At 35.7% G+C, this 10,777-nt stretch overlaps 1 long non-coding RNA gene across 7 annotated transcripts; it reads left to right on the forward strand.

The window, feature by feature from the left end:
• Positions 1–64: 64 nt before the first annotated feature.
• On the forward strand, positions 65–3,346 carry LOC131032178 (uncharacterized). 7 transcript variants are annotated; one of them, XR_009359459.1, is made up of 10 exons: positions 65–478; positions 586–660; positions 869–1,224; positions 1,507–1,600; positions 1,886–1,941; positions 2,101–2,188; positions 2,295–2,364; positions 2,445–2,522; positions 2,629–3,007; positions 3,277–3,346. It is a non-coding gene; the product is annotated as an uncharacterized LOC131032178 (long non-coding RNA). The 7 variants fall into 7 exon arrangements; XR_009359462.1 differs by having other exon boundaries at positions 592–660; XR_009359458.1 differs by having other exon boundaries at positions 71–130; positions 366–478; positions 586–1,224.
• Positions 3,347–10,777: the final 7,431 nt, after the last annotated feature.

The raw sequence follows: 10,777 nt of genomic DNA on the forward strand, positions 1-10,777 counted from the left end.
GAACACCACACACAAGTCTTCCTATCTATACACGCTTCAATAATTGTCTACAGATGTATCAGGTATAATACAGCTGCAATGCATTGCGCATTCACATTGCTCACTCCTCCAACATATACAGCTATCTCAGGTATGATATGTCACTTTTATTGCTTAGAATGTACTCTGTTAACAAACTTTTATACTAATCAATGTCAATTATACAAAGTTATACACAATAAAAACAATGCTATGCTTAGTATGTTCTTTTTGACTGCAAAACATCTGTTCCTCACCCCATAATTAAATTTCTAAGTATTTTAACACTAAAATGAATATATTTCTAATCAGTTTAAAACTTTATACAACTCGAACATTTGTAACAGCTTTTATCAATCTCATTGTTAGAGGAACTATATATTATACCTCTGATAAGTTTTGTTACAAAAGTGTCTCTTCAATTCAAAAGTTACTGCAACAACACAAGCAACTCTCCCAGGTATGATATTTACATTTTTTTGGCTTCAAGCATACTTTATTGACACCTTTTACTGCTCTAACATTGCTCTCTGTCACTTTTAACTAACTTCCCTCCTTGTACGCCAGCTACAGTACATTGCCTCTCCAGTGCAAACCTTCTCAATCAACCATTCAGTCTAGATTTCCTACTGCAAATTGAAGGTATGCATACCTACCCAACACATATAGTTTACATTCTCTTCTTTTTATGTGGCCATGTAATTCTTTCAAGGCATATTCTAACAAATCTTCAAATAAAATCAATTAATAAACAAACTTCTCTTTACCATGCCACTTCAGTTGTTTTGGCACATAAATTGTATATATGTTAAATTTAAGAAACTAATTCTATTGCTTCTTTTTGTTGTAGAGATACATATTAACAAAGAACCACATACCCATGCTTGGACACTTCTCACTTTTCAAGTTAGCACTGGTTGTAGCTAAAAAGTCTTCTCAATGTCAATTATACAAAGTTATACACAAAAAAAACAATGCTATGCTTACTCTGTTCTTTTTCCCTACAAAACATCAACTTTCTAACTCTTTTAAAACTAAAATGAATATATTTCTAATCAGTTTTAAACTTTACACTACTCAAACATTTCTAGCAGCTTTTATTAATCTCGTTCTTAGAGCATCTATGTATTATCCTCTGATAGCTTTTGTTACAAAAATGTTTCTTCCATTCAAAACTGACTGCTGCAACATAAACAACTCACCCAGGTATGACATAACAATGCTATGCTTAGTCTGTTTTTTTCCTTTTTTTTTTTTATATGCAAAGATAGAAGAGAGAGAAATAATAGTATCTAAGTTTCTATATATGCTATGAAACATTTGTTTCAATCTATACCACTATTAAGCTCCATCTCACAATATCAGAAATATCTATCTGTACAATTTCACAGTTAAATAGAAGACGACATAAAACTTGTGGATGACTGCATCTTTCCCTCTCATCTGAAACTTTTGTTTTACAAATACTTTCCACATGTGATTTCAAAGGAAGGATGCAAGGCCCGCAACACACCAGGCAACCTGAGCCAATCTCAAAGCCTCCAATTTCCATATACCAGTTTTCAGGATTAGACCATAGCAGGTAACGCCTTATAATAGAAAACCATAGCCCAATTTTCTATTTACAATGCAAATGCATAATTGTAACTTCTTAATTATTAAAACCTTCTCATACGTTATTTGATTACAATTTATGTTTCATAATGTACATTTCTACTTTTTGAATGATAAAAGATTCTTTTCCTGCTAATGCATATCAACATACAAAGTTATTATTACAAGATTCACATATGTTATTTTATTACAAATTATGTTTCATACTGTACATTGGCACTTTTTGAGTAACTAAATATTCTTTCCCTGCCAGAGCATGTCAACATATGAAGGTGACTTGGTGGCAAAATGCTACTTTACAAAGCACAAGTTAGTACCGGATGCATTCCATGCAACCCTGAAGAGAAAGATACAGATACAATTACCTTTCTGACTCTTTTAACACTAAAATGAATATATTTCTAATCAGTTTTAAACTTTACACTGCTTAAACATTTCTAACAGCTTTTATTATTCTCATTCCTACAGCACCTGTGTATTATCCTCTAGTGACTTTAGTTACAAAACTCTCTATTCCATTCAAAAGTCACTACTGCAACATTAACAACTCACCCAGGTATGACATTAACTTCCCTTTGTCACGCCACTTCAATTCTTTTAGCACATGAATTGTATATATGTTGAATTTAAGAAACTAACCATATTTCTTCTTTTTGTTGTAGAGATACATATTAACAGACAACAACATACCCATGATTGCACTCCATGTCGATTACAACCAAACATTTTCTGGTCATATCTAAATTTATACTTTATATCTGCTTTCCAACTTTACCAAATTAAACCTTCTGACATGCCTTTCTTCAATGCAGGCAAAACCTTTGACCGACCACACTAAATCACCTTTCCTATTTCACCAATATCCATTCATTTTGTTCCCCATATTTCAGGTCATATTCCTTTTGGTTTCTTAAAATAATTCACATTTGACCATTATAGCTATTGACCACTTCTCCCATTCTTTATTCTAATGTTTTATCTCCTCATTGCAAACAGATTTAAATATCTCAAATCTATCACTGTGTTGCCCTTGTAAAAATTGCAGACAACAAACAAAAAAATTTAGGGTGTTTTCAAACTTCACTGCATTCCAGATTTATGACACTAATCAGGTCAGTTACAAAGTTATACACACAAAAAAAAATGCTATACTTACTCTGTACTTTTTCTTTGCAAAACATCAACTTTCTAACTCTTTTAACACTAAAATAAATATATTTCTAATCAGTTTTAAACTTTACACTGTTCAAACATTTCTAACAACTTTTATTGATCTCACTGTTAGAGCATCTGTGTATTATCCTTTGATAACTTTTGTTACAAAACTATTTGTTCCATTCAAAACTCGCTACTGCAACATAAACAACTCACCCAGGTATGACATAACAATGCTATGCTTAGTCTGTTCTTTTTCTTTGTTTTTCTTAATATGCATAGATAGAAAAGAAAGAAATAATACTATCTAAGTTTCTGTATGTGCTACAAAAAAATTCTTTCAATGTGCACCAATATTAAGCTCCATCTCACAGTATCAGAAATATTTAACTGTACAATTTCACAGTTAAATAGAAGACAACATAAAACCTGTGGATCACTGCATCTTTCCCTCTCATATGAAACTTCTGTTTTACAAATACTTTCCAGCTGTGATTTCAACGGAAGGATCCAAGGCCTGCAACACACCAGGCAACTTGAGCCAATCTCAAAGCCTCCAGTTTCCATATGCCAGTTTTGAGGATTGCAACATGGCAGGTAACGGCTTATAATATAAAACCATAGCCCAATTTTCTATTTGCAATGAAAATGCATTATTGTAACTTGTTAATTATTAAAAGCTTCTCATACGTTATTTCATTAGAATTTATGTTTCATAGTGTACATTGCTACTTTTTGAATGATAAAAGATTCTTTTCCCGCTGACGCATATCAAGATATGAAGTAATTATTAAAAGATTCTCATACGTTGTTTTATTTGATTATACGTTACATAGTGTACATTGGTACTTTTTGAATAATAAAAGATTCTTTTCCTGCCCAGCATAAAAAGATATGAAGGTGACTTCATACCAAAATGCTACTTTGCAAAGCACAAGTTAGTATAGGATACATTCGGTTGAACCCTAAAGAGAAAGATAGACATACAATTAACTTTCTACCACTTTTAACACTAACATGAAAATATTTCTAATCAGTTTTAAACTTTACACAACTCAAACATTTCTAACAGCTTTTATTATTCTCATTGTTATAGCACTTGTGTATTTTCCTCTGGTGACTTTCATTACAAAAGTGTCTGTACCATTCAAAAGTCACTGCTCCAACATAAACAGCTCACCCAAGTATGACAATTACTTCCCTTTGCCACGCCCCTTCAGTTCTTTTGGCACATGAATTGTATATATGTTGAATTTTAGAAACTAACCATATTTCTTCTTTTTGATGTAGAGATACATATTACCAGACAACAACATACCCATGATTGCACTCCATGCCAATTACAAACAAACATTTTCAGGTCATTTCCCAATTTATACTTTATAGCTGCTTTCCAACTTTAGCAAATTAATCATTCTAACGTCGCTTCCTTCAATGCAAGCAAAACCTTTGACCAACCAAACTAAATCAGCTTTCTTATTTCACCAATATCTGTTCATTTTGTTCCCCATATTTCAAGTTATATTCCTTTTGTATAAGACTTGCAAAGGTTGGATAATTAGTGAGATGTTACTTTATAGATAATGGTAAAGGCACTTTTTGGGTTGTGGTCAACAGACATTCTTTAGTTATATGAGGCTGCCTTTATGTAAGCATTTCACAATAGAATTGTTTTTCTGTTTAATCAACAGTACAACATTTCAATCGTGTTTATATTTCCACTTTATACATGATTTCTAATGAATGTTTTGACACACAATTGTAGGTGGATGTCACAAGTTCTGCACATCTCATACAACAGATTCCCGAGATTGATGCTTAACACCCTCTCCGAGACCAAGATCAACTGGTATGCCGTTCTCCCTTCCATTAATAAGATTCTTTGCATTCTTCTTTCTCATTTTTAACTATTCTGCTCTGCTAATGATGTTCCCTATTTCAATTCACTACTTCCTTTCTCACTTTATTAGTAGTATAACTAATTATTGTCATTTTGTTTCACAAATAACATTACTCTCAACCTTTCTCTTTTGTGAATGACCACCACCACATACTCTTCTCGGTTTTCAAATCTTTGCCTCTTCTCGATTCTATTATATTCGAATTTTCTATTTTACGCCGCTTTGCTTATGTCAAGATATTATCGTACTATGCAAACCTAAGTCCCATGTGTTAACTTTAGTGTTCTCTTTTTTTAGTGGAGTTCATCATTTAGTGGATTCCAACTCCCATATAAGTTTTACTTGTAATTTTTTAATAAGATGTTATTTGTTTCAAGAATTATTTGTTCAACAATCTCCATTGTAATTATTTAAATATTCTCAGAATGCTCCATCTCTGGCTATATAAATTCACATTACAAATGTGATGTACCTACCTATCATTTAAAATGGTAACGAACATACCTCCATCTTTAGAGATGATTTTAGGACAGCATACTGTATGGTTAGATAGAATCCTTAAGATATAAATAAACAAGAGATCCTATCATTGATTAGCAATTAAAACTTGATTGGCACTTAGAATTATATGTTTCATAAATTCAATAGTTCATTATTTTATAAATCGGTATGCTTGGAAAAATGATTTCTATTACCACATTAGAGTCTAACAAACTACTTGAGATGGTGAGCACCGAGAGTATTTAATTATATTTTGTTCATAGATAACCTCTTTTTCAAATACACAATGGGTGCTTATCTTCACTTCAGGAAATTGCTTCTGGTTTTGGTCATGATGTAGCTGTGCCTAGGCATACAAGTAGAATGTTACTGTATTTAATAAAAGTCGCTTTTAAATGAATATACTTTTGATTCCAGTAACTTATAATCTTCACTGGAACTTCTTTTTTGAAACTGCTCCGGGGATTTGGAAAACCACTCTCTGGGAAATAAATAGACTATTATAAGATAAATGAAGCATTCTCTGTAAGTTTGATTTCTATAAATGCATACTTTGCTACAATGCATCATTGCCAATCTTAATGATATTTAATTTTGGACATACTACTTTGTGCTACACATTTTTTTAAATGGCATCCACACAACACTCCACAGGTCGAACTTATATTTTCAATGATTTAGACCAACTCTCATATTTGAATTTTTATTCACTTGTTTAGACTTCGTCATACAATGTCCACTTCCCACTGTTCCATTTTATTGCAAGAAAATTGCTTTTCTATATTAAAATATTTCAAAATGCTTGATTAACAATCTCCTTTTATACTCTTCTCGGTTTTCAAATCTTTGCCTCTTCTTGATTCTATTATATTCGAATTTCCTATTTTACGACATTTTACTTACGTCAAAATGTTTTGCAGCGTTTTGCATAGTTTGTTATAATGTCTCTTTGAGAATTTTAATGATATTTAATTTTGGCCATTCTACTTTGTGCTACTCATTTCTTTAAATGACATCAACACAACACTCGTAGTTCCAGCTTGTATGCTCAATGATTCAGAACAATCCTCATCTTAGAATTTTTATTCACTTGTTTAGACTTCATCATACAAGGCCCACTTCCCATTGTTCTAATTTAGTGATTCAGAAAACAGAATTTTTTCACATTAAATCATTGTTTTCTGCCTAATTATGAATATGAGACACTTTGCCTAATTTTTTCACATACTTCTCTCTACAGGATTGCACTTCATTCAAGTTGCAATAGTTACAAATTGCCTCTTACAAACCTATGAAGGTTGACTTGCTTGATATACATGACCTTCCTCACCATGATAAGCAAAATATATATTGCCAGTTCCTCTTTCTTGTCAGGTATTACTTGTTACTCTCATTTTCACATGCCAATTTTTTTTTGTATTTATTAAATTATTTTATAAATTGTAGCATTGTACTATTCAATAAAAGTAACACTTGAAAAATTCCAAAGTTACAAGCTTTAAAACTCTTTCTATACTGCAATTTTAATGTATATTTATTCTACTTTACCAGGTCATTTCCTCACTCCATACTACTAAACATGACATAAATAATATATTTAACTCTTCATTCATTCAAACACAAAATTCACTTTTAAATGTGCCCAACACTTTGATACACAACTTTAAAATTTACCGTTTTCCACAATTTGCAGGCTTTAAAACTCAGCAGGCGTTGTAATTTAAAACAAGTTGATCGCATTGGCTTTATGTTCTTGCTCATCAAGAAGTAAGTTGTTCTCATTTAGGTTTAAACCTTGCATATTTCGTTCTCTGTAACACTTTCTATTGCTGACAAATGTACTTGATTTCCATGCACTGCAGGTCAATCCGTCATCAGCCATTACACATCTTGCAGCTTTCAACAGCTTTCAAATTATTTGATTCTTTCAAACCTACTATTTTACATCTCACAGCCCTATCTTCTCAAATATTAACATGTTAAAGATGACGACACCGTTTCCGTATCATGTTTTAAAGAGTCGTTAAGATCTAGCCTCCCACAGTGACTGCTTACACTTATTGACATTGTAACATTCACGGTTTCTTACTTATGTTACTCTCTTCCATCATTGCTACATTTCATTCAATGTTCCCCTTTGCTGAAATCCACTATGTTTAACAACTGAATTCAATGAATGAGCATAACTTGCTGCTTTCTCTTCACCCTTGTGCAAATTTGTCACTCAAATATTAATATTTTCTATACAAAGTTTCATTTCTGCTATGATGCATTTTTTTGGCGGTGATTTGGTAAAACATAGATAAAAGAAATTTGGAAAATTCACGCTTTCCAAAAAATTACTGCACATATTTCTGCTTCATTAACAAAACCAGTTCCCCAAACCATTTTACCTATCGGCTTCCCATTGCACGCACACTAGCGTGCAACTACTAGTTAAATTTGAATTTAATTAAAAGTGGATAGGGGGGATTTAATTGAATAAAATGATTTATTCATTAAATGGTATAATGAATTTAATTTAAATAAATTGAGTAGTTTACTTAATTAAATAGAGGAAGGTGGATAATTTAATTAAATTGGATTTAATCAAATAGAGAAATGAACATAAAATATTCATTTAGGAATGAGGTCATTTTTATACGTCTACATTTTGCCCCTCTTTGAAGTGACGTGTGTGCACATGTTATTTCAAAGAAAATGATGCTTTATCATGATTTATGATCAAATGCAATTTTTTTGTGTCGCTCTTTTGATTTGCCAGTCGTGCCCCAGATTTGATTTGATGTGTGATGCCCCAGATTCGATATTTGATGGTGATGCCCCCTCGGGAGATGAATCAATTTTTTTGAAAATTTTTTGATTTAATTTGATGAGTTGCGTATGATGTGTATGATTTCGTGCATGTGAAAAGTGTGCAAATTGATTCATCTCCCGATAAGTTACAAATGTTATGGTATAGGGGAGACCGCGACCATATTACAGGTCCATTTGGCTAACCCTAATTTCATTTTCCTCCTATAAAAGGGGAAAAGGGCTTGATTTAGATTCATTTGTGCTTTGTTGACCTTGGAGAAAGAGAATTTGCTCTGGAAAGAAAATGCCTATTCCTTATCATAGACACCGATTCGAGCGCGTTTGGAGGTACCGGAGACCTGTAGCGCGTGGACCACCAGTAAGTCAACGTTTTTGACCCCTTTTGGACTTTTTATTTTGTCATTTTTAGGCGTTTTTTGATTTACAAAGTTCAGATTTAACGTTTTAGCGTGTCTAGGGTCTAGAGTAGCGCATACGAAGTGTGAAGTAGCGCATCGAGTTCAAATTTAGGGGTCGCGTCCGAAAAAGATAGGCTAGCGCATAAAATTATTAGGTTAGCGCGTGCATGTAGAATAGCGCATAGAAAGTGTCGGATAGCGCGTCCATTCAGCAGGTTAGCGCGTAGGGGTGACCTAGTGCACAGGGGTCGCAGGGGTTCACATAGGTAAGGGGGTTTAGCGCGTAGGACTAACCTAGCGCCTAGGGCCAAACGGGTAGCGCCTAGGAGGGATAGATTAGCGCGTAGACAGAGTCTAGCGCATAGGGTGGGTTAGGTAGCGCATGGGGGGAGAAAATTAGCACGTAGAGTCAGTCTAGCGCATAGGATAGATAGATTAGCGCATAGGAAAAGCAGCCTAGCGCGTGGGGGTTTGTTAGCGCATTGAATAATTGTTTTAGCGCATCGGAAAAAAAATTTGCAGGATGGGCCAATTTGAAAACTTGTTTTGTTTGTCTGTCGTGTTTTGATGAATCTATCCAATATGAGTGTTGGCATAACTTGTTTGGATTTGCGAATTTCCAAGTTATGTATAGAAATCAATCTGTTGTATTGATCAGAATATGATTTATTTGCGTGGTCTGTTTCAAGTTCAATGTGTGTGAAAGCCTAAGTTGTGTTACAAGCCGATATGGGTTGGAAACTTGAGTTGTTTTACAAGCTGATATGGGTGGGAAACTTGAGTTGTTTTACAAGTTTATGTGATTGTGGAGACTTGAGTTTTTTTACAAGTTTTGATATGGTTTTTGATAACTTGAGTTGTTTTACAAGTTGATATGAAATGATAGGATTTTGAACTTTGATGTAGATGAGCAAATTGTTTCATGTTGTTGATGTAAATTTGATTTTGATATCTTTGTTTTGATGTGGAAACTGATATTGGATTTGTTTTGCGTGTTGACAGGAGCGATTGGGCGTGGTACAGTCGAGGGAGAGATTTCCCAAACCATGGACATTGATACCGCGATTGTCACAGGCCGACCTGGACATTATCGAGAGATGTGGATTGACCTCTCTCCTAGATATGCCTCGGTTCACTGTGAACTGGGGACTTTTGACAACTTTGGCAGAGAGGTGGCATAGTGACACCAACACCTTCCATTTTGCTATAGGAGAGATGATAGTCACACCTGAGGAATGTTACCAGATTTTGCGCATTCCTGTGGTAGGTGCACTACTACCATACGAGCAGTCAAAGGAGGGTGGCACAGAGGCACTGCGCCGGATATTTCAGGATGATACTGTCTGTGGCTATGAGATTCCTTGGCAAGAGTTTTTGGACCTGGACTATGCACCACTGCCATCCGTATTAGCAGGTTTCATTGGTGGATTCCTTTGTCCTGATCACAGGTCAAAGGGATTTTCGGTGGGATGGGGGCTGGTGTTGGAGGAGATGGTTACACAGGGCCAGAGATTTGCATGGGGGTCAGCTATGTTGGCTCATTTATACAGGAGTCTGCATGAGGTAGTATACCTCAGTTACGGCAGTTTGTCAGCTGGCATGACTTTGTTACAGGTATGGTGTTGGGAGCATATTCCAGCAGCGAGGCCATTAGCAGACAGGGACAGGCCCGTAGGTGCAGCATATGCCTATGGATACAGAGGTCTAGTTGTCTAGCGTAAGCTGGGCAAACTAGAGCATTGGAGGAGGGTTTTTGACGATATAGATACGGTCGTCACCTGGCGACCGTATACAGGATGCGAGGTATGGGCAGAGGATGGGCTGGAGATGGCCTTTGTTTTTATGACTAGATACTTGATTGGGAGGACCCCGTTCGTGATTGAGCAGTTTGTGGTGACCCGAGTTTTGAGGAAGTTCGGGCGCCAGCAGGGTATTCCTCAAGGAGCATGCCTGTATGCACAGCGGCAGCAGGGTGTGGCCAATTGGGGGCCGACTATTGATAGTGTCGTGGCGGTGGAGGAGTTTGTGGGGTTGGCCAGGCAGATCTGGGACTATGCCCTGGAGATCCAGGATGCGGGCATGACAGATGAGTTCGCCCGTTTGTTTGCGGTGCGGGCAGTGGCTAGGATCTCGGATCCAGAGGAGATGAGGCCAGCATTTGACTCAGATGAGGAGGAGGGAGATGGGGGAGATGATGGAGATGATGGGGAGGATGGAGGAGGAGGATGAGGGAGAGGACGTAGAGGGAGGCGGGGAGATAGAGGTGTGGAGAGAGCAGTGAGACAGGGGAGGATAGAGAGGGGGAGAGGTGGATTGTCTATCAGAGTCGGTAGAGAGGGGACAGTGGGGGAGGTGCTAGCTACAGTGGGTGGT

This window comes from Cryptomeria japonica, chromosome 11, assembly GCF_030272615.1.
Source record: "Cryptomeria japonica chromosome 11, Sugi_1.0, whole genome shotgun sequence".
NCBI classification, from domain to species: Eukaryota; Viridiplantae; Streptophyta; class Pinopsida; order Cupressales; family Cupressaceae; genus Cryptomeria; species Cryptomeria japonica.